This window comes from Schizosaccharomyces osmophilus, chromosome 1, assembly GCF_027921745.1.
Source record: "Schizosaccharomyces osmophilus chromosome 1, complete sequence".
Taxonomy (NCBI): Eukaryota; Fungi; Ascomycota; class Schizosaccharomycetes; order Schizosaccharomycetales; family Schizosaccharomycetaceae; genus Schizosaccharomyces; species Schizosaccharomyces osmophilus.
Window position 1 is genome coordinate 1,867,219 of NC_079238.1, and position 20,720 is coordinate 1,887,938.

A 20,720-nucleotide genomic window follows, 5' to 3' on the forward strand; every position below is an offset into this window, starting at 1 on the left:
AATAGTATACATGACCAAATATCGTCATCTTCTTGGTTTTTATTATACACAATTTATTGAAAGGATAACAAGCAAATAGTAACGCCTTTCACAATAATTACTGCGTTTGTGCCCTACTATCGCAAAATGGACCTGGTTGCTTTGCTCTGAAGTATGACCTGAGCTTACAGTTCATCATATAACGGTTGCATCGAACCGAAGTACACTTTGACAATTTCCTGAGTATAATGCCAAACTTAATTGTTTACCTTGACTTTTACGTAGCTTTGCACTCAATGCACATTACATCGAGCTTCATAAAGAAACTATATCGTTGTGGTAGCCGTGAGTTCAGTAGCTTAACTTAAAAACAAAAACAAATTGCTCCAAAAATATGTATCCATAACCATTAACTCCAATTTACCAAATAATTGATATAGTATGATTTAGGAAATAAAATGTGGGACCATCAAATACATTTTGTATGGCACATAATTTCACGACAATCATTTGAATAGACTGGAGGATTTGAGAGTAAAGTAGAGTACGACTACTATCAATTTTAGAGGGTGTTCAGTTGGTATGGGTTTCATTCACTTATGATTGAGACCCTTGGAAAGTTCTTTTTTTTTGACAAAACATGGACACCGCTTTGAGTTTAGATACAGGAACAAAAAAGGGGGAAGATAAGCTAAACATGAGTATTGATATTTCGTCTTCAATTTTTTCTTTTCTGCTTATATGACTGTTAGTCAACGAATATAATAGTTTTCGATCTACTTAATATTATGTGCTTCGCGGTCCAATACTATATCATAGACTTCATTTTAATGGTATTTTTAAAGTGCTACAAGGCCACGAAAATGATTGTTATAATATATTCTTCGTTCTCTGCTTCTATCTTAATTCTTCATGATGAAATAGCTGATTAGCCGTATCCTTATTTTCAGTTGCATACGGGATTTAATCATTTAGGCTAAATTGCTGCCGCTCGCGCCATTCATAAACCTAGCAAAATATTTAAAAAATAAATAGATCACTCCCATCTGGCCGTGATAATTCAGCATGAGAATATGTCAGCTTTCCTTAAACGAAAGCAGGCTTTATATGGCGTTTTGCAACCCTCTTTGAAATGCTGAAAATAATCCCACCTTGGACCTCTTTCAACGTAAACTTACAACAAATAAAGATGTTACTTATTACGCATATTTGCTTTACTTACTGAACGATGGTTTCTAATAATTACCAAATATTATGTCTAATTAATGCTACTCAGATGTCAGCAAAGCAGGTATGGTGTCAAGCATAAATACAAAACGTAAACGCTTTTTCTTCAAAGTGGCAGCAAATATCAAAAGTTCAATGCTTGAATTTAATTCAAATTTCGTAATTTTGTGAAATGATGCAAAGGCAGGTGTAAATTATTAATATGTCATAGCCGCTGAAGCAAAGAAAATAGCTCGAAGATAATCGTATACCAAAGTCCAAAATTATACAGTTTAATGAAGTTAATAGTCGATTTCGTAATGTAGTTTTGCAGTAGCATAAGCAAAGCTAAACACAATTTTTGTTCATACCAAAACGTTTTAGGTACGATGTTTCAAGATTTAAATCACGACGGTTAGTCAATACCACTGCAATTCTTGAATTTACCGACCAAAAAAATTAAACTTTGATGAACAATATCATTTTTAAGGATCTAAGTATGTGTTTCGTTTTAATTTCATGCTTTTTTTTGAGCTGGAAACGAGTGATTTATCAGACTAAACCTCTTATGAGTACAAACTAATTTGTAAAAATAAATGTTTATTTAGATTGTCTTCTAGTAAAAATCTCTGTCGGTAGTTGTATTGAAAAATATGATATGCTGTCAGCATTTACTGAACAGAGGATAACGTTAAGGCTACAGTACTAAAAAGTTTGACATAAGTTTGAGAGGCTCAGAATAGACAAAACCTTCACATATTGCTTAAAAATGTGAAACAAGAAGTTGGAAAAATAAAAGGAGCTCCCAAGGCGAGACTCGAACTCGCAACCTTCTGATGACCTTTCATAAGAGTCAGACGCTCTAAACCGATTGAGCTACCCGGGACTTGTTATGATGCTTACCATTAAAAATATATTCACTACTATCTAATTTTGCGAAGCTCTTTTTCATTATTGATAATTACGGATAAAAATTAAAATGAAAATTAAAATCAAAATAATTCGAGTTTAGTGTAGTCTTCATACCTATCTTCTTAAATCGTTGTTGCTGTTACTTTTACAGAATTTTCTTTTCTTTGCATCTATGTAAGTAAGTTCCCATAATACTTGCACTGTCACTGATTGTTAAAGCTTTGCAGTGATTGTATGTAAATACAGTAGAAGAAATGAGGAACAGGATTTTTTTTCGAGCGATAGTATAGTCATAATAGCTGTAGCTGTTTTCTATGCTGTGTTATCTATGAGCTATCATCATCAGTCAACTGGTGAAAAAAAAAAAAGATAGAAAAAAATAAAGCAGAATCACCATCGTATGCAAGAAGAAATTCATTTTTTTCGTTTTTTTTTTCTACCATTTCTTTTTTTTTTTTGTTTTATAACAATTGTTACAATTGTTTTATTTTATTTTTAAGAAGGAGGAACCGACGAATAAAAAATCAATTCATATTGTAAAAATTCGTTTCTATTTGATAAGTACGTTACGAAAGGCAGAAAGAAAGTAACAGTATTTAGCAGGTGGTAGGTGGTAGGTGGTTGATGGGTTGTTGCATTGGATGATCGCAGGTAAGATATGAGATAGTCCCCCAAAAAAATTAAAAACAAAAATAAAAAGGTAAAAAGTCGTTGATATATTTTTTAAGTAAAGAGTAGTCATCCAATGGCCAGTTGGCCGAGCGGTCTATGGCGTAGCACTCAAGTGAAAACTTGGACTGTTCAATCAAGTCTTGCTATATCGAAAGATGCGAGGGTTCGAATCCCTCACTGGTCAAAATTTTTCTTTTTCTTTTTCTCTTTCCATATTTGATTTTCTTCATTCATTTTCATTGTCATTTTCAAATGATATTGTTGCAAAATTACTTGGTCAGTAAAAAACTTTGATTCTATATTCTTACAAGTTCTACTACTCTTTTACTGACCTCTTGTTGTCTCCCTTATTGCTCTACTTGTTTACAATTTTGCACTTATACAGTTTCATAGCTGTACATGATATGGCATACACAAACAAAAGAGGTCAATCAAGTACAATATTCATCACAATTTGGTGTAAAGTCATATAGTTGCATTAACTAAGGTTATGAAGCAATAATGTCGTTTGAGGTACGAATATGCATCTGTTTTGCTTTGTAAAGCTCACTTTAAAAATCCATTTTTTAAGGTAATTTAAACGGAACAAGTTTATGAAGCAGACAGGCGTGTCCATTCTCAAAAACTGTATGTTATTTTTATGTTAATGTTTGATTATCCGCAAAACAAAAAATGATTTAGCAAGTGAAAAGGTGAAAGTACTTTGCTCTCTATTCATTGTAAGTGATTTTTTTGTTTATATATTTAAGTTTTCTTAAATGGGCCTGAAGAAAAGAAGTGCTCTAAATACGTAATCATAATTTAAAAAGCAAGAACCAGAATTAAATAGAGTTATTTTGTGTCAGAACATACCGTTTGAACCAAATGTTCTTGAATTACAGACCTTGGTTTACCTAGCTTATAACAACTGTCTTGAGGCAACTTTGCTGACTAGACGGACTGGTTCATATTTCAATATCTATCTACCGAGTAATTTCGAACACAAAGTAATCAAATACATATTTAACAAGCTGTGGATTCTTTGATTTTCAACATAGGATAACTACTATTATCTACGGCTTTCCCATAATAATTTCAGTTCCAGTTTTTAACTCAGCACGGAATAAAAATCGGGTTGCCAATTTTGACAAAGTATAAAAATTAAAAAGTGCAACAAGCATTATTGTGCCATCGTATAATTATCGACTTGACAGCTGATCAGGTAGCCGCATATACCAATGATCTGGATCAACGGTTTCTCTCGTATTAAGTTGAGTTATCATTGTGATGACACACTATCAGTAGGGTAAAACTAGCCTATCTCTTGAGGTCCGAATACTCAACTCACATTTTCTTTTGGTGGGTGGACAATCCAACGTTTACCGAATTCGGCTTCGGTACGATAGGAAGAGCCGACGTCGGCGAACCAAAAAGCAACTCGTTATGAACGATTGGTTGTCACGAGCCGGTTATCCCTGTGGTAGTTTTTTACCAGAAGCCCCTTTATGACTTTGAATTGTACTTCAATTGATGACACTTTAAGAGTATCCATTACTCTATTGATAGTAAAAAGGATCCACTTTTTTCTATAAGCAGCATTTTTAATATAGAACTCTAATCTTATGCTTAGATGCTTCAATTACCCGTAATAACCTTTAGAGGGTATATTTTTGAAGTCGAAAGTCTAGTTATCATAGATTTGTAATCGATCCTAAAACAGGATAATGATTCTACATATGGAGAGCAAGTACGATATTTCAACAATGTTTAGCAACGATCGATTAAGATTCAGTGTAGTGCAATATCTCACTTAGGCTCAAAACGCCGAAGCATATAGTTTAGCCAGCAAACCAGCGAATAGGAGCATAATCTTATAAGCTTTAGACTTTCTAATCTACTCTTCAACAGTAACTTTTTCTTCCTTGGACCGGGAGGTTTTTGGTAGGAACTTTTTTCATGCAAAATTATTCCGGAACCTTATATAGAAGATATAATATATATATATATATATATATATATATATATATATTAAATGAAAAGCTTTTTAGCATATATTCAATGCTAAGATGTAAGATGGATGACGTGCTCCACCATTATCGAGAGGTTTGGGAGCAGGAATTATAGAGCTTCAGTATGTATACAGAGAAAATACATCGTTCATGATGTAAATTATCGCTTGAAGCGTTGATGTTCTATGGAGTTATTGTCGGATAGTTGGAAACCTCAACAAAATCTAAAAAGCTTGACTGATGTCAGTCAATTTTAGCGTATATGAATGGGTTTAAAAACCAGTATCCATCGCTGTAGCTTTGCGCAGATCCACTGTATCGAATTTCATATCAACGAAACGAACTCTTTAGCGTTAAAGTTTATGACAAATAGAGAATTAACAGGTTTGCATGAGTGAACGAGATTGCGATAACAGGCGCTACGGTTCAGGTTCGTACAGCCATCTTTGAAATCTATATTTAGCCAGTATTTGTATTTGTATTTGTATTTGTATTTGTATTTGTATTTGTATTTGTGTTTGTGTTTGTGTTTGTGTTTGAGTAGACAAAATTGACATACCAAACATTGTCACGAACTTCTAGGGGATCGTTGCAAGATTTTGAGCGATAGGCTAGTTAAGAAACACATGTAACTTTCTTGTATTACGGTTTCAAGATTTTCCATTCATTCATTATACCGTTTTATTAGCAAAAGAATTTTCAATACTACACAATTATTTTGACCATTCTTCTTCGTCTTTGTCTTTTGAAATCCAAAACTACCGTTGTCAAATCCGTGCCTTCTAACGAATTCGCTTGCCAATCACTAAATCAAGTAGAAAGTGGGGAAGCTCTGACAATATATATGAAAACGGTAATGGTTGGTTTGAATACTGAATAATCAACTGTATATGAATATACGTTGTCTCAAACTGTTATACTTGTCTTGACTATGCAGTTTAAGTAGAATCCAAACCTATCAAAACAATCCAATTACTGAAAGCTGTTCGCTTGTCCATAGTACATGCATTACAAGCGTCCTCAGGTTGCTTCGCGTACATCCTACCTTAAATTCGTGCACTCTCTAAGCACCCTGTTCCGTGAGGCTAATGTTTATCACTGCATTTTATTCTGTTTAATTTAAGAATTTTATTTGAGTACTGTAGTATTGTTGTGTTCGTTTAGTTTTCCCCTCTATTATGCCGACTATCTAGCGATCGTACGAACGAATTCATTTTGTAAACTGTAAAGGGAAGGCCTTTGTATGGTTTGTAATATAACAAGCAGCTCTATGTTTCAGTTTCCTCCTTTCCTATGTAAACATTTACGAATGTTGCTTAAATTCGTCAATTGCTTAACCGTGTCGTATTATTTCTGACTTCTTTCGTGTGCAAATATCATATATCATATACGATACTAGATCGAAGAGAAAATCTCTGTTGAAGGATTGCAATTATTCAGTCATATTCAATATTGATGGTATCTAAGAAATTATATCAGGCTCTGTCTCTGTCTCTGTCTCTATCTATGTTTCTTGCCGTCTTTTTACCGAATACATTGATACAATATTTCATTCTAAAGCGCTGCAAATAAGCGTATTTAAATTTAATGAACCATTCTCGAAAGGTAAAATCATCTGTGACCAAATGCTGACCAATTTCAAGGTACCATGTATATCAATTTAAATACTATTGATGATACTTGGGCTCCTGCAAATCTACTTGTTTGGTTGATTTTCGATCATTTGCTCGCCGTTTTTTCGGCAATAGCTTTGACTTTGGCATTGAGTTTAACTGAGTGAGGTCAAGGACAAAAAAAAAAAAAAGAAACGCATTAGTCATCAAATCATACAGCCAAGAATCTATTATATATATAAAATTGGCTCAAATGATAGCCCTTCAACGGGACTCTTTTTGACATGAGAATTAAAGACATCCCTCGTTTCGGTCTTAGGGCAAAGTAGTAGAATAACATATTCTCCATCCGTTTATCGTAACTGAATTCATCTTTTCTAATATTTTCGCTATTTGGTGGTAAATAGCGTTCAATTGGGAAGAATGGCTCAACATTCTGATTCACTTTTAAGAACTTAAAAGGCATCTACGTGATTTCGCTTGTTGAATTTTATTCACAACCACTGTCTTTGTATATAATTTATATACGCTCTAAAGAACTGAAAGATCTTATAGTGGATTCGTACTAATGTATATGAAAAAATTATAGATAATACGTGAATGACTCGACTTGGCTTGCGGGTTGATTCAATTCAAGTAATGAATATGTATACTGAGTGTACTGTTTGTCAAGCCGGCAACTGAAAGAAGAAAGAACTTACGTTATCCTTCAGCATTTCCTTATATGATTAGATCGTTTAGACCGTTTTTTATGTATGATCGTTTGTTGAGTTGACAAGATTTCACAAGGATTTGTTTGAAGCAAGCAAGGTATATAATCACTCATTGCTGACTTCTTAGACTGAATAAATAATTCATTAAAAGGGAATACAATGGAAAGATAACTATTCTGTACGTGGCTAGCTACGTTGAAACGATTTATATATAATGATAAAGCCATTTGCCGCCCTAATGATGATGACGATGTCAATAAAGATTTGATACTTCTGGAATATAAGAAAAAAAAAAGAAATACAACGTTAAAAGAATGGTTATTTAATAAAGACTAATACGAACCCGATAAACTAACAAATATTCATAGTGTTGAAATAAATCAGAATGAAAAGGAACAGGGAAAGGGAAAGGAAACAATTGTGGTAAGCGAGAGTGATCATTAAGAGTTCAAATAAGCATTCGTATAGTATGCAGTTGTGAAGGACTGACTGAATGCAATGATTATGAAGAGGTGGTTTCGCTGCGAGGTATAAGTGTGGCTTGGCCTAGGTATAGGTAAGGTGTACATGCAAACGAAAGTAATAAAAAAAGTAGATTTAGTATCTGACTATAAGTAAGTTGTTAAACGCATTATCTGCTGGTTCAACAAGCAATCCGTTGTGGTCCAACGGCTAGGATTCGTCGCTTTCACCGACGCGGCCGGGGTTCGACTCCCCGCAACGGAAAACTTTTTCTTTTCGTTTCATTTCTATTTTAATTTTTTACTCCCTTTTCTTTAAAGGGCCATTGGCGTTCGATTAAACATACAATTGAAAAATTAATTATATGATCTCCTATTTAGTTCATCTAATCTTGTCATCCTCTTCTATTTTCATTTGGCGGGGGGAATACATTCTAAGAAAACATACTCATACATTAAGTTGAACTGAGAAAATATTTTCATTCCAAAACACTCACTTACGTATTTCAAACCGGTAAAGTAGATGGTATTTTAAAACCATAAGCCGGGCGATTGGAAAAGCGAATGGTTGAGAAAGGATCACTCGTTAAGAAATAATTATCAATGGACTAAACGATTTGCCTTAAGAGACAAGATATGCCGACACAGCAAACTGTAGATCTGTATTTGAAATTACCAAATTATAGCGTAACGCGGCCATGGGCGTGAAGTTGATAGCACTCGATACAATACAATACAATCAAGCCACCCACCTACCCACCTGTCAAGTCATTTCTATAGCTAATTGATTGTTTGCATGATAACGAATTGATAATCTTTGCAATATAAGGGCGATAAGGTGTACGCGTATTTGGAGAGTTAGAGACTTGACTCGACGTTGTGACAAATACTTCTTCTGTAGTCATGCAAGTGTATTGAAGATAAAATAATGGAAAGTGCAATATGAAACTACACAAATAGAATTCCAATTCAGGGCTTTAAAAGTTGTAACGGATAGAGACAACAATATTTTTACTTATAATCTATAATCACAATAAAGGTATATTTCTTTTCAATCTTCGCTGTGCTTGCTTATCGTTTATAAAGCTGTAAAGGCATGCTCTTCTTGTTTGGATGTTCCATATTTCAGAATAGATGAGGAATAGGGAAATATCTCATTGAAATATGGGTAAAATCAATGTCAAATTAGTGAACGTATATATACACTCAATACAGAAGAATATTTTTGTCTTGTCCGTTCATCAATGCTTCGTTTATGGTGGGTTGAAGACATAAGAAACACAGCGAATCTATTCTCTCACGATTCAGCAACATGGATGTTGCTGTTTGTTTTGTGATTGCGGAATAAATTTGGTTTCGAAGGAGATTGATTTCAATGTCCATCCACGAATAGTAACTATCAAACTCATCTTGTAAAAAACTGATGTCTTGATTTGTATGCATAGCAAGTAGTAATAGTACTTACCCCATATGTACTCCAAGAAGTGAAGAATGGATTGAGAAACCGATGGTGAAACCCAGATCGTCTATTATATGTACATTGGGCATAGCGGTTGTTGAAGCCCATGAACAGAAAGCGATATATGATAAGTTTTTATTAATGACAGCTACAATGATTTGAGATAAAAAATAACATAGTATCTGATTTCGACACAGATGATAAGATATGATAGGTGATTTTCTTCTTTTAAAAATGAATAATAGAAGATCAAGCATTCATCACAGAATATGGCATTCTGTTGAAGAATAAATATACTTTTGACAAATCAAGCTTCGTCTATTGAACTAACCGATTGCTAATAAACAACAGTCAAACGTAATACTGTAATATTATATGATATGCATTCATGACTGACTGACTTGGGTTACCACCGTAATTCACATATCAAAATCCTCACGGCTTAAGTTGAGAAAGAACCTCTCCGTGCTATCAAAACTTTTAATATTTCAAAGCAAAAACTTTCTATTTTATTATTTTCTTTATTTGTAGGATTGAATGTAAAGAAACATGCAAAGGTGGGTGTTTTATATCAAAGCTTTCGAGAGACCTTACGTAATTGAATGTCGTTAAAGCTAAGAGAGGGAAAAGCTTATATTTTTTCGATACGGTAGTAGTATAGCGAGTTAGGAACTTTTCTTTATATCGACAACTGTAATATGGGGAAGCACCAACTACGAACTACGTAAAATAGCGACAATTTTTTTAGAACGACACGAGATGAATACTGTCAATAACAATAAGAACAACAATGACATCAAAAAGCCCGTATTTCCTCCTCGTAATCGCAGCCATAGCATTAGGCTGCCAATAACCTCTTGAACCAAGAAATCTTTGTTGAGATTAAGTTATAAATAGATAGATAGGTAGACAGAACATAATGCATTAGGCTAAGCGACCTTAACAAACAAACAAAAGCCACGGAGACGAGCGTTCTTCTCACAACAGTACAGAATTACCTTATTTCGATTCACATAGGGAAGCGAAGAAGAAGGAAGCTAAATTATGGTATTGATGCTTTTTCCAATCTTCCTTTTAACTCCCTGTGATTGACATCTTCCGTTCCCATTAATCGCCTTTGGTAGTGTGCTACAGCCATGAAAAGTTAATCGCTCCGGTGGCTTTGTGTCTAATGAATTAATACTTCCCAAGCCCAAACACATTCAATGATGAAGTGATATATTGCATTGCATTGTATTCCAAATTAAGATTATTTCTACTATTTCGGTGCACTTGGGATTTGTTTTGACATATTGAATTTATTGTAATATTCGTTCTCGTTAACATATAATATATTCCTTTTGTGAATATTTAAAAGAGAATACGGAAGATGGAACGCTGAACATTGAACATTGGAACCATAAGCAGACAGTAGATTCGTCAGTCTTATCCAGTGGTTCCGAATGTGAAACGTGGAATATTTCCTGTAATAAAGCAAGGCTTGGATTGACCTATTTCTTCTGGGTACATTGGAAATCATTAGAAGCATGAAAGGAAGGGACATCTCATCAAAGCCTTATTATAGCTCATACATCATGCATTAAGTGAATTAGAATGAAAGCTTGCTAACATATAAATTTGGATATAGTAACCGCAATTATAGCCTGTATACACATGATTCTTCCTTAGTATAGGGGTAGTACACCAGCCTGTCACGCTGGCAGCCCGGGTTCGAATCCCGGAGGGAGAGTGATTCTTTTTTTGTGTGGTTTTTTATTTTTTATTTTTTTTTCGTTTTTTCGTTTTTTCCTCATACTTGGGTTCTTCCTTGCATTTGAGAACGCCATTCGATTTTGCGTTTCTAATACTGTTTTGTACATGGCTTTCTTCATATTTGGCTGTTCACTCAGAGTCATATTCATTAAGTGCAAGTAGATGATGATGATGCATGCTATCAGGTGAAATGAGACAAAAAATTGCTAGTAAACTGACACTAAGCAAACTAAATGAAACCATCAACAATGAATAGGATAATAGCATAGATGTAGAAAAAAAAAATAAACATTCATCATCCATTGGATGGTTCTAAAAAAAAAGAAAAGTTGAAAAAAGTGAAGGCTATGACCGTGCCAAGACTCGAACTTGGGACCGTCTGCGAACATTGAATGTTAAGCAGAAATTATAACCATCTAAACCACACGGCCTTCGTTGATGGCTTTCATTGTTTGCTATACTAATTTATCCATTTTGGTAGACAAAACAAACATTACTAATACTATTTTTGTTACTATTTAAGTAGTTATGAAAAACACAGAAAGAGAAAACTGATGATGGTTTTGAATCAAGCTTAAAGTTGCTGTAAGAATCATTCAGAATCTGGTTCTGTTGAAAGATGTATGTCTGTCATTAAATCTCATTTAGCACCCTTTCGAGTATAAAAAGTTCCAAAATTGAAATAATACATCAAAGAATACTGATATAAAAAAAATAGAAAACGGTTGTTGGCAAGAATTGGCCTCAATATCTGGTTTCACAGAATAACCAACAGCTCACGATTGAATCATATGTTTGCAAAGTTGCGCTATCTGAAATATGTACTATGACCGTAGGAAACTATTTAAAAGATGTCAATGGGACTAAAAGTTATAGATAGCGCCCAACATAAAGTTATTTGCCATAATCCCAATACGTACGTAACTGTTCTCAAGTAGTTCAGACATTACAACGAATTCTAATAATGCGAGTTTTGTCACCTAAGTTTTTTCTTCTATATTTTAATTCCGAGCCAAGTTTTAACAAACTATTATTTCGGATGGCAATAATTGAAAATATCATGGAGCTGAAATGTCAGATGAGGCCTATATTCAGGAACTTAAAATTATTACCAGTTGTGATTAGGAAAGATATATAATGATATCGATAGAAAATAAGAAAAAGATGTTCACAACTGTGTAATGAAAAAAGTGTCAGTTTTGTTAATGACTCGGTTTTCTATTTCAAATGCGAGTAGTAGTTATTGAAAGGACGATGACTCTGAAACTGGAGTTAGAGAATGGCCGAGCTACTTTTGAGCGAGGTGCTAGCTCTACTCAAAAATGTTAGATTCATACATGACGTCAAAAATGGCGGAAGGCTTTAATACATTCATTGAAAACTGTTTTTTCGACAGCCTTAACATTTCCACCGGTACAAAAGTAAATTATTTGAAAATTTTTGGGCAAGGCTTGTAAATTGAGAAGTTGAAAATCAGTCTATTTGAACTACTCGGAAGATACATTCAGAAGAAGACAAGCATTCGTCTAAATAATATCGGAAGCATGAGATATTCTTCTAAATAACAGGTTTAGCTTCGATATTGATTTTCAACCCGAGAATTACTACCGGCTTTATGGTGCGAAGAATTCATAATGACGGAAGCTTTTATATGATCAAATAAAGGCAGATTTTGTGATAGGTTTATAGCGTTGGAAAATTACATAGTTTTAAGAGTAAAGATTGCATAATCAGTAATGATAGAATTTTTCCAGGCAGTTTCAAAAATCTAAATGGTAAAAACCAATTCTGACCGACGCAGCTAATGTTTGACATCTCAAGACGTATTACCCCTCAATGTTTCTTTCTCTTTTAAACAATGAGAATAACAAAATAACGACAAAAATTTGGTGCTACTACTTTCATGGAAGGAATAATTTTAAGATAATGATCACCAAAGGAGAATGTAAACCTTATAAAGCTTAAGCTATAGATGTTCAAGTAGAAACAATTTGGCGCATTTATTGGTTGTATGGGAAGATATTATGAACGATTGATAGGAGAAAGAAGAATGAGTAAATAAACGTCTTTAACAAGTTTACATTAAATCAGTTTAAAACGGATTTGTTGATTAACTAAGCGTTATGCTACAATTTAAAAAAAGGTAAAACGGTTAAAAGATAGAAAGTAGGTTTCCCAGTCTTTAAAGTCGAATCTTCACACATGCTCTCTGGTATGTGACTAGCTATTTTTCTTTGGCAGATTATGAACACAGTCGACAGATGAAAAGCCGCATTCCTCGAGAAGCAGCCAGAAATCCTCTTCGACAATGTTAAGGAGAAAATGTAAGTTTACCTGACGTATTGCTAAGTCTCTTTTACCAAAACTTATAAATATTGTGTTTTCATTCAAAAGCTAAATAAATGAATAAACTAGCAACTAAGAATTGTATCAGTTTTTTTAAATTAGCCTATGAAGTGAGTAATCCCTACTTCACTAGATGTGCTGTTGCATCTTGGTATACAAAGCGGGAAGTGATTAAAAGAAAATGGATTCACTGTCTGCAAATAAACAAATTGCTATCTTGAAAAGGAATGCGCAAGAAGAATCAAAGATTTGTATTTATAAGTGTTTCAATAGGCACTAGGAAAAACAGAATTGTGGACACCAAAACTGCACGACAAGGTTTTCAAGTTCATAATTGACAATTGATAATAAATGATGACATTACATATTCAAAACGATTCAATAGATTGTAACTGTCACTAAGTCTTAAGTTACAACATTGGTACTATTATTAGACGAACATATTCCATCTACTAGTCATGGAAGTTTTTTTTGTTATTAACTCCTGAGGAAAATGAGTAATTGGCATCATCATAGAGAAAGCTCGAACGTGTCACCATCAACTAGGCTTCCTCAACAATGACTCTTTACATCGGTTGTTTTGGCGTTCTAGCCCTAAGAAAAAGGCGCGATATAAGAATTTTTAGATGTATCATATGTTAGAGGCGAGATAATATTATAGACTACACTTCAACTTTGACAGAAAAGTGTAACATAGATAATATGATAATATAACAACAAAATCAATATTGACCAGTACAAAACGTGTTTCTGTCGTCATCATTTGTTAATTGGTTGCTTCGCATTAAGTTGAATATTTTTTTTCAGAAAACGTTGTTATATGTTCAAGGGAGACACAGTATCGTCTATATTTCGAAGTAGAGTATTTCAACTTTATAATCCTTGACACGTAATTACAGGGGATATGTCGCTAAAAGAGTTAGAAATTTAGAAATGATAAAATCGTCTCATATCAGTAATACTATTTGGTATACTTTTATATACTGCAAGGAACAGTTTAAGGCATTGTTGACGTACATGAAGTTTGCTTGATGACTTTCACATATCAATATATACGAAGCATAGAAGTTTTTAGAAAGTATTTCGTGATAATGTCATTTTCGATAGCTCAAGATGAGTAATATAATATTTTTCGGGATGATCTGAAATCTTGCAAACTTCGTAATGAATAACGTCAACTCCAATCAAAAAAGTACATGAATCTTTAATAAGGTTTTTATAGAAAGTATAACGTTTTAACCTGTTGGCAAATGTTCCACCACTTCGATAATTGAAAATTTTAATAGAGTTCAAAAGAGGCAGTAACGCTATCCATGGGAAGTTCCACTGTGGGTGGTCTCGGGATGGAATGAGTCACATTTCGTTTTATAAGTAAGTTAAAAAAAAAAAAGAAAATAAATAGAAAGAAATAGACAAAAAAATGAGGGAGCCTACAGCACCCCGGATTCCCATGTTGTCTCCAACCATAGTACTAACGAGGCCCTCAGACGCTTAACTGCAGTGATCGGACGGGAACTGGTGTTTTCGCCTAGGTATGGCCGTAGACAACTCTCTATCTTTTTTAAGCTATCTATACTATTCATAAGTTACTTTAATAGTATACGGGGTTTGTGTTACACATACGTTTGTCATTGAATTGAATCCAAACAAAGTAATACGAAATGGCGTTCATCTTCCTTCATCATAAGAATGATGAAATTTTTTTTTTTTTTTTTTAAAAAAAAATAATGAAAATTAATGATTGAAACCACTGCACGCTACGCTGAACACTGAATCGGGTAACGTTTGTTTCTTTATTTATTGACTACAAAAGCATAAACATTATGTATAATTTTTAAGGTAAAGTTTTTGTTGCTACCTCTACCTCTACCTCTACCTCTACCTCTACCTCTACCTCTACCGAAACAAATAACTCACTTGAGCATCCACATACTTGGCTGGCTGTTTATATAACTCATATCCTCCTCCTACGTTTTTACAATGTTTATCACATAATTCTAGCTCGTCGTCCATCTTGCACTCAATAAGCTTAATGTCCCTTCTCGTAAGAATGGTATCATGAGACAAAATCACTAAAAGAAATCTTTTCCAAATGCTACTTTACAATGAAATCCTTCCATTGCAACATGAATTGAAAACAGAAACTCGAAAACCTGTAATATGAGGCTGATCTGTAACTTTTGGCTCGCAAAAATGAACGCCGGAAAGACATAATACATATCAGCATGATTTCCCATCAAATGATGGTTATTTTGGGGTAAAGACGAGTTTTGTGTGTCAATCGCCTTTTTGGTTTTAAGGTAGCTAGCTCACTAGATTGTACATATCTTCTCTAACTACCAGCAAATGTAGTGTTCAAATCTATACAAAAGCTGCACGTATTATCAGTAGCTAACTTCAAATTCGTTTCAAAAAGTACTCACATTCATGGAATAAATTATATTTACTTGCAAGTGGCTTTTTGTAACTACACCTTTCCAAATGGTAACCTCCAAAAACACATATACTCATATTTTCTTTGTCTCCGACATCAGTTGCAGCAAGTCATATTCTCTATATGTACCATGCTGTGCCGGTTCACTTTCCAATCAATCTTCCCAACTAATAATACTTGCATTACAAACTAATAACATTTGGGGAGGAGGAGGCAGAATCAATTCCTTAAACTTTGTTATGTCATACGTTAAAAACATGAAAGAAAAGAAAAGAAAATAAACAAATAAATAATAGTAGTAGAAAATTTAGCTTAGCTTCTACTAATGAATCGTCGATATTCATTTTGTTGACTGTTTCGGATCAAATGTAGACATATAAAATAAATCAATCAAATGGCGTTTACTATTATTGCCTTGAAGCGTATACGCTATAAGTGATGCTTAGTAGTAAATTCATCTTTTTAAAAACGTAACTAACCTCGGTTATTTTGCACTTATTGTGGGACCTGTTCGTTTGTTTTTTACCGAAATATAGTTAGAAGTTCGATTTAATCGTTCGTAGCACGGCCATGGGCGTGAAGTTGATAGCACTCGATACTTTGATACGATACGATACGATACGATACGATACGATACAATACAATACAATCAAGCCCACCCACCTACCCACCTGTCAAGTCATTTCTATAGCTAATTGATTGTTTGCATGATAACGAATTTTAAGAACCTTATGTTTTCTTTTAAGCATGTGGGCATGTGGGATTATGGAAGAAAAGACAGTACAGTGTATATAGTGTATATAGTGTATATAGTGTATAAGAGATGGAAAGTTATGGAATTTTAGTTATGATGGAGAGAAAGGGGGAAGCCGTTCAAGCTTTCCATTCTTCTTTTGCGCAAAAAAAAAAAAAATTTAAACTTACCTCCGTATTTTTCCCCTCTCCTCCCCTCTTCTGACTCTCCTCACGTGAAAATAAAATAAAAAAAAAAAGTGAGAGGGAGCCTACAGCACCCCGGATTCCCATGTTGTCTCCAACCATAGTACTAACGAGGCCCTCAGACGCTTAACTGCAGTGATCGGACGGGAACTGGTGTTTTCGCCTAGGTATGGCCGTAGACAACTCTCTATCTTTTTTAAGCTATCTATACTATTCATAAGTTACTTTAATAGTATACGGGGTTTGTGTTACACATACGTTTGTCATTGAATTGAATCCAAACAAAGTAATACGAAATGGCGTTCATCTTCCTTCATCATAAGAATGATGAAATTTTTTTTTTTTTTTTTTAAAAAAAAATAATGAAAATTAATGATTGAAACCACTGCACGCTACGCTGAACACTGAATCGGGTAACGTTTGTTTCTTTATTTATTGACTACAAAAGCATAAACATTATGTATAATTTTTAAGGTAAAGTTTTTGTTGCTACCTCTACCTCTACCTCTACCGAAACAAATAACTCACTTGAGCATCCACATACTTGGCTGGCTGTTTATATAACTCATATCCTCCTCCTACGTTTTTACAATGTTTATCACATAATTCTAGCTCGTCGTCCATCTTGCACTCAATAAGCTTAATGTCCCTTCTCGTAAGAATGGTATCATGAGACAAAATCACTAAAAGAAATCTTTTCCAAATGCTACTTTACAATGAAATCCTTCCATTGCAACATGAATTGAAAACAGAAACTCGAAAACCTGTAATATGAGGCTGATCTGTAACTTTTGGCTCGCAAAAATGAACGCCGGAAAGACATAATACATATCAGCATGATTTCCCATCAAATGATGGTTATTTTGGGGTAAAGACGAGTTTTGTGTGTCAATCGCCTTTTTGGTTTTAAGGTAGCTAGCTCACTAGATTGTACATATCTTCTCTAACTACCAGCAAATGTAGTGTTCAAATCTATACAAAAGCTGCACGTATTATCAGTAGCTAACTTCAAATTCGTTTCAAAAAGTACTCACATTCATGGAATAAATTATATTTACTTGCAAGTGGCTTTTTGTAACTACACCTTTCCAAATGGTAACCTCCAAAAACACATATACTCATATTTTCTTTGTCTCCGACATCAGTTGCAGCAAGTCATATTCTCTATATGTACCATGCTGTGCCGGTTCACTTTCCAATCAATCTTCCCAACTAATAATACTTGCATTACAAACTAATAACATTTGGGGAGGAGGAGGCAGAATCAATTCCTTAAACTTTGTTATGTCATACGTTAAAAACATGAAAGAAAAGAAAAGAAAATAAACAAATAAATAATAGTAGTAGAAAATTTAGCTTAGCTTCTACTAATGAATCGTCGATATTCATTTTGTTGACTGTTTCGGATCAAATGTAGACATATAAAATAAATCAATCAAATGGCGTTTACTATTATTGCCTTGAAGCGTATACGCTATAAGTGATGCTTAGTAGTAAATTCATCTTTTTAAAAACGTAACTAACCTCGGTTATTTTGCACTTATTGTGGGACCTGTTCGTTTGTTTTTTACCGAAATATAGTTAGAAGTTCGATTTAATCGTTCGTAGCACGGCCATGGGCGTGAAGTTGATAGCACTCGATACTTTGATACGATACGATACGATACGATACGATACGATACAATACAATACAATCAAGCCCACCCACCTACCCACCTGTCAAGTCATTTCTATAGCTAATTGATTGTTTGCATGATAACGAATTTTAAGAACCTTATGTTTTCTTTTAAGCATGTGGGCATGTGGGATTATGGAAGAAAAGACAGTACAGTGTATATAGTGTATATAGTGTATATAGTGTATAAGAGATGGAAAGTTATGGAATTTTAGTTATGATGGAGAGAAAGGGGGAAGCCGTTCAAGCTTTCCATTCTTCTTTTGCGCAAAAAAAAAAAAAATTTAAACTTACCTCCGTATTTTTCCCCTCTCCTCCCCTCTTCTGACTCTCCTCACGTGAAAATAAAATAAAAAAAAAAAGTGAGAGGGAGCCTACAGCACCCCGGATTCCCATGTTGTCTCCAACCATAGTACTAACGAGGCCCTCAGACGCTTAACTGCAGTGATCGGACGGGAACTGGTGTTTTCGCCTAGGTATGGCCGTAGACAACTCTCTATCTTTTTTAAGCTATCTATACTATTCATAAGTTACTTTAATAGTATACGGGGTTTGTGTTACACATACGTTTGTCATTGAATTGAATCCAAACAAAGTAATACGAAATGGCGTTCATCTTCCTTCATCATAAGAATGATGAAATTTTTTTTTTTTTTTTTTAAAAAAAAATAATGAAAATTAATGATTGAAACCACTGCACGCTACGCTGAACACTGAATCGGGTAACGTTTGTTTCTTTATTTATTGACTACAAAAGCATAAACATTATGTATAATTTTTAAGGTAAAGTTTTTGTTGCTACCTCTACCTCTACCTCTACCTCTACCTCTACCGAAACAAATAACTCACTTGAGCATCCACATACTTGGCTGGCTGTTTATATAACTCATATCCTCCTCCTACGTTTTTACAATGTTTATCACATAATTCTAGCTCGTCGTCCATCTTGCACTCAATAAGCTTAATGTCCCTTCTCGTAAGAATGGTATCATGAGACAAAATCACTAAAAGAAATCTTTTCCAAATGCTACTTTACAATGAAATCCTTCCATTGCAACATGAATTGAAAACAGAAACTCGAAAACCTGTAATATGAGGCTGATCTGTAACTTTTGGCTCGCAAAAATGAACGCCGGAAAGACATAATACATATCAGCATGATTTCCCATCAAATGATGGTTATTTTGGGGTAAAGACGAGTTTTGTGTGTCAATCGCCTTTTTGGTTTTAAGGTAGCTAGCTCACTAGATTGTACATATCTTCTCTAACTACCAGCAAATGTAGTGTTCAAATCTATACAAAAGCTGCACGTATTATCAGTAGCTAACTTCAAATTCGTTTCAAAAAGTACTCACATTCATGGAATAAATTATATTTACTTGCAAGTGGCTTTTTGTAACTACACCTTTCCAAATGGTAACCTCCAAAAACACATATACTCATATTTTCTTTGTCTCCGACATCAGTTGCAGCAAGTCATATTCTCTATATGTACCATGCTGTGCCGGTTCACTTTCCAATCAATCTTCCCAACTAATAATACTTGCATTACAAACTAATAACATTTGGGGAGGAGGAGGCAGAATCAATTCCTTAAACTTTGTTATGTCATACGTTAAAAACATGAAAGAAAAGAAAAGAAAATAAACAAATAAATAATAGTAGTAGAAAATTTAGCTTAGCTTCTACTAATGAATCGTCGATATTCATTTTGTTGACTGTTTCGGATCAAATGTAGACATATAAAATAAATCAATCAAATGGCGTTTACTATTATTGCCTTGAAGCGTATACGCTATAAGTGATGCTTAGTAGTAAATTCATCTTTTTAAAAACGTAACTAACCTCGGTTATTTTGCACTTATTGTGGGACCTGTTCGTTTGTTTTTTACCGAAATATAGTTAGAAGTTCGATTTAATCGTTCGTAGCACGGCCATGGGCGTGAAGTTGATAGCACTCGATACTTTGATACGATACGATACGATACGATACGATACGATACAATACAATACAATCAAGCCCACCCACCTACCCACCTGTCAAGTCATTTCTATAGCTAATTGATTGTTTGCATGATAACGAATTGATAATCTTTGCAAATATAAGGGCGACAAGGTGTACGCGTATTTGGAGAGTTAGAGACTTGACTCGACGTTGTGACAAATACTTCTTCTGTAGTCATGCAAGTGTATTGAAGAGAAAATAATGGAAAGTGCAATATGAAACTACACAAATAGAATTCCAATTCAGGGCTTTAAAAGTTGTAACGGATAGAGACAACAATATTTTTACTTATAATCTATAATCACAATAAAGGTATATTTCTTTTCAATCTTCGCTGTGCTTGCTTATTGTTTGTTAAGAAAAAATGACCCAAGGGCTGATAAAATTTAACCTTTTTAATTGCTCCTAATTCTTATGTACACCAGTTATAGTCTTTACCCATACACCAAAAAAAAGTTATATGGTATGGATCTTGATGTCACTAAAAAAAAAAAAAAAAAAAAAAAAAAAAAAAGTGTAATAAAAAAGTTTAATAAAAAAGGGTTGGAGCTCTTGACGATAGACTA

At 34.0% G+C, this 20,720-nt stretch overlaps 8 non-coding genes across 8 annotated transcripts; 3 read left to right on the top strand and 5 right to left on the bottom strand.

Annotated features, from left to right (window-relative positions):
* Window positions 1-1,987: 1,987 nt before the first annotated feature.
* SOMG_20033 lies at window positions 1,988-2,071 on the bottom strand. Its single transcript is given in 2 exon segments — window positions 1,988-2,023; window positions 2,033-2,071. It is a non-coding gene; the product is annotated as a tRNA-Lys (tRNA).
* A 773-nt stretch (window positions 2,072-2,844) lies between these two features.
* SOMG_20034 lies at window positions 2,845-2,953 on the top strand. The gene is made up of 2 exons: window positions 2,845-2,882; window positions 2,910-2,953. It is a non-coding gene; the product is annotated as a tRNA-Leu (tRNA).
* A 4,784-nt stretch (window positions 2,954-7,737) lies between these two features.
* Window positions 7,738-7,809, top strand: SOMG_20035. The gene has a single exon. It is a non-coding gene; the product is annotated as a tRNA-Glu (tRNA).
* Window positions 7,810-10,661: 2,852 nt separating this feature from the next.
* SOMG_20036 lies at window positions 10,662-10,732 on the top strand. Its single transcript has one exon. It is a non-coding gene; the product is annotated as a tRNA-Asp (tRNA).
* A 371-nt stretch (window positions 10,733-11,103) lies between these two features.
* On the bottom strand, window positions 11,104-11,186 carry SOMG_20037. Its single transcript is given in 2 exon segments — window positions 11,104-11,139; window positions 11,149-11,186. It is a non-coding gene; the product is annotated as a tRNA-Val (tRNA).
* Window positions 11,187-14,528: 3,342 nt separating this feature from the next.
* Window positions 14,529-14,643, bottom strand: SOMG_10025. Its single transcript, XR_008803558.1, has one exon. It is a non-coding gene; the product is annotated as a 5S ribosomal RNA (ribosomal RNA).
* Window positions 14,644-16,536: 1,893 nt separating this feature from the next.
* On the bottom strand, window positions 16,537-16,651 carry SOMG_10026. The gene has a single exon (XR_008803559.1). It is a non-coding gene; the product is annotated as a 5S ribosomal RNA (ribosomal RNA).
* Window positions 16,652-18,520: 1,869 nt separating this feature from the next.
* On the bottom strand, window positions 18,521-18,635 carry SOMG_10027. The gene has a single exon (XR_008803560.1). It is a non-coding gene; the product is annotated as a 5S ribosomal RNA (ribosomal RNA).
* Between the last annotated feature and the right edge of the window lie 2,085 nt (window positions 18,636-20,720).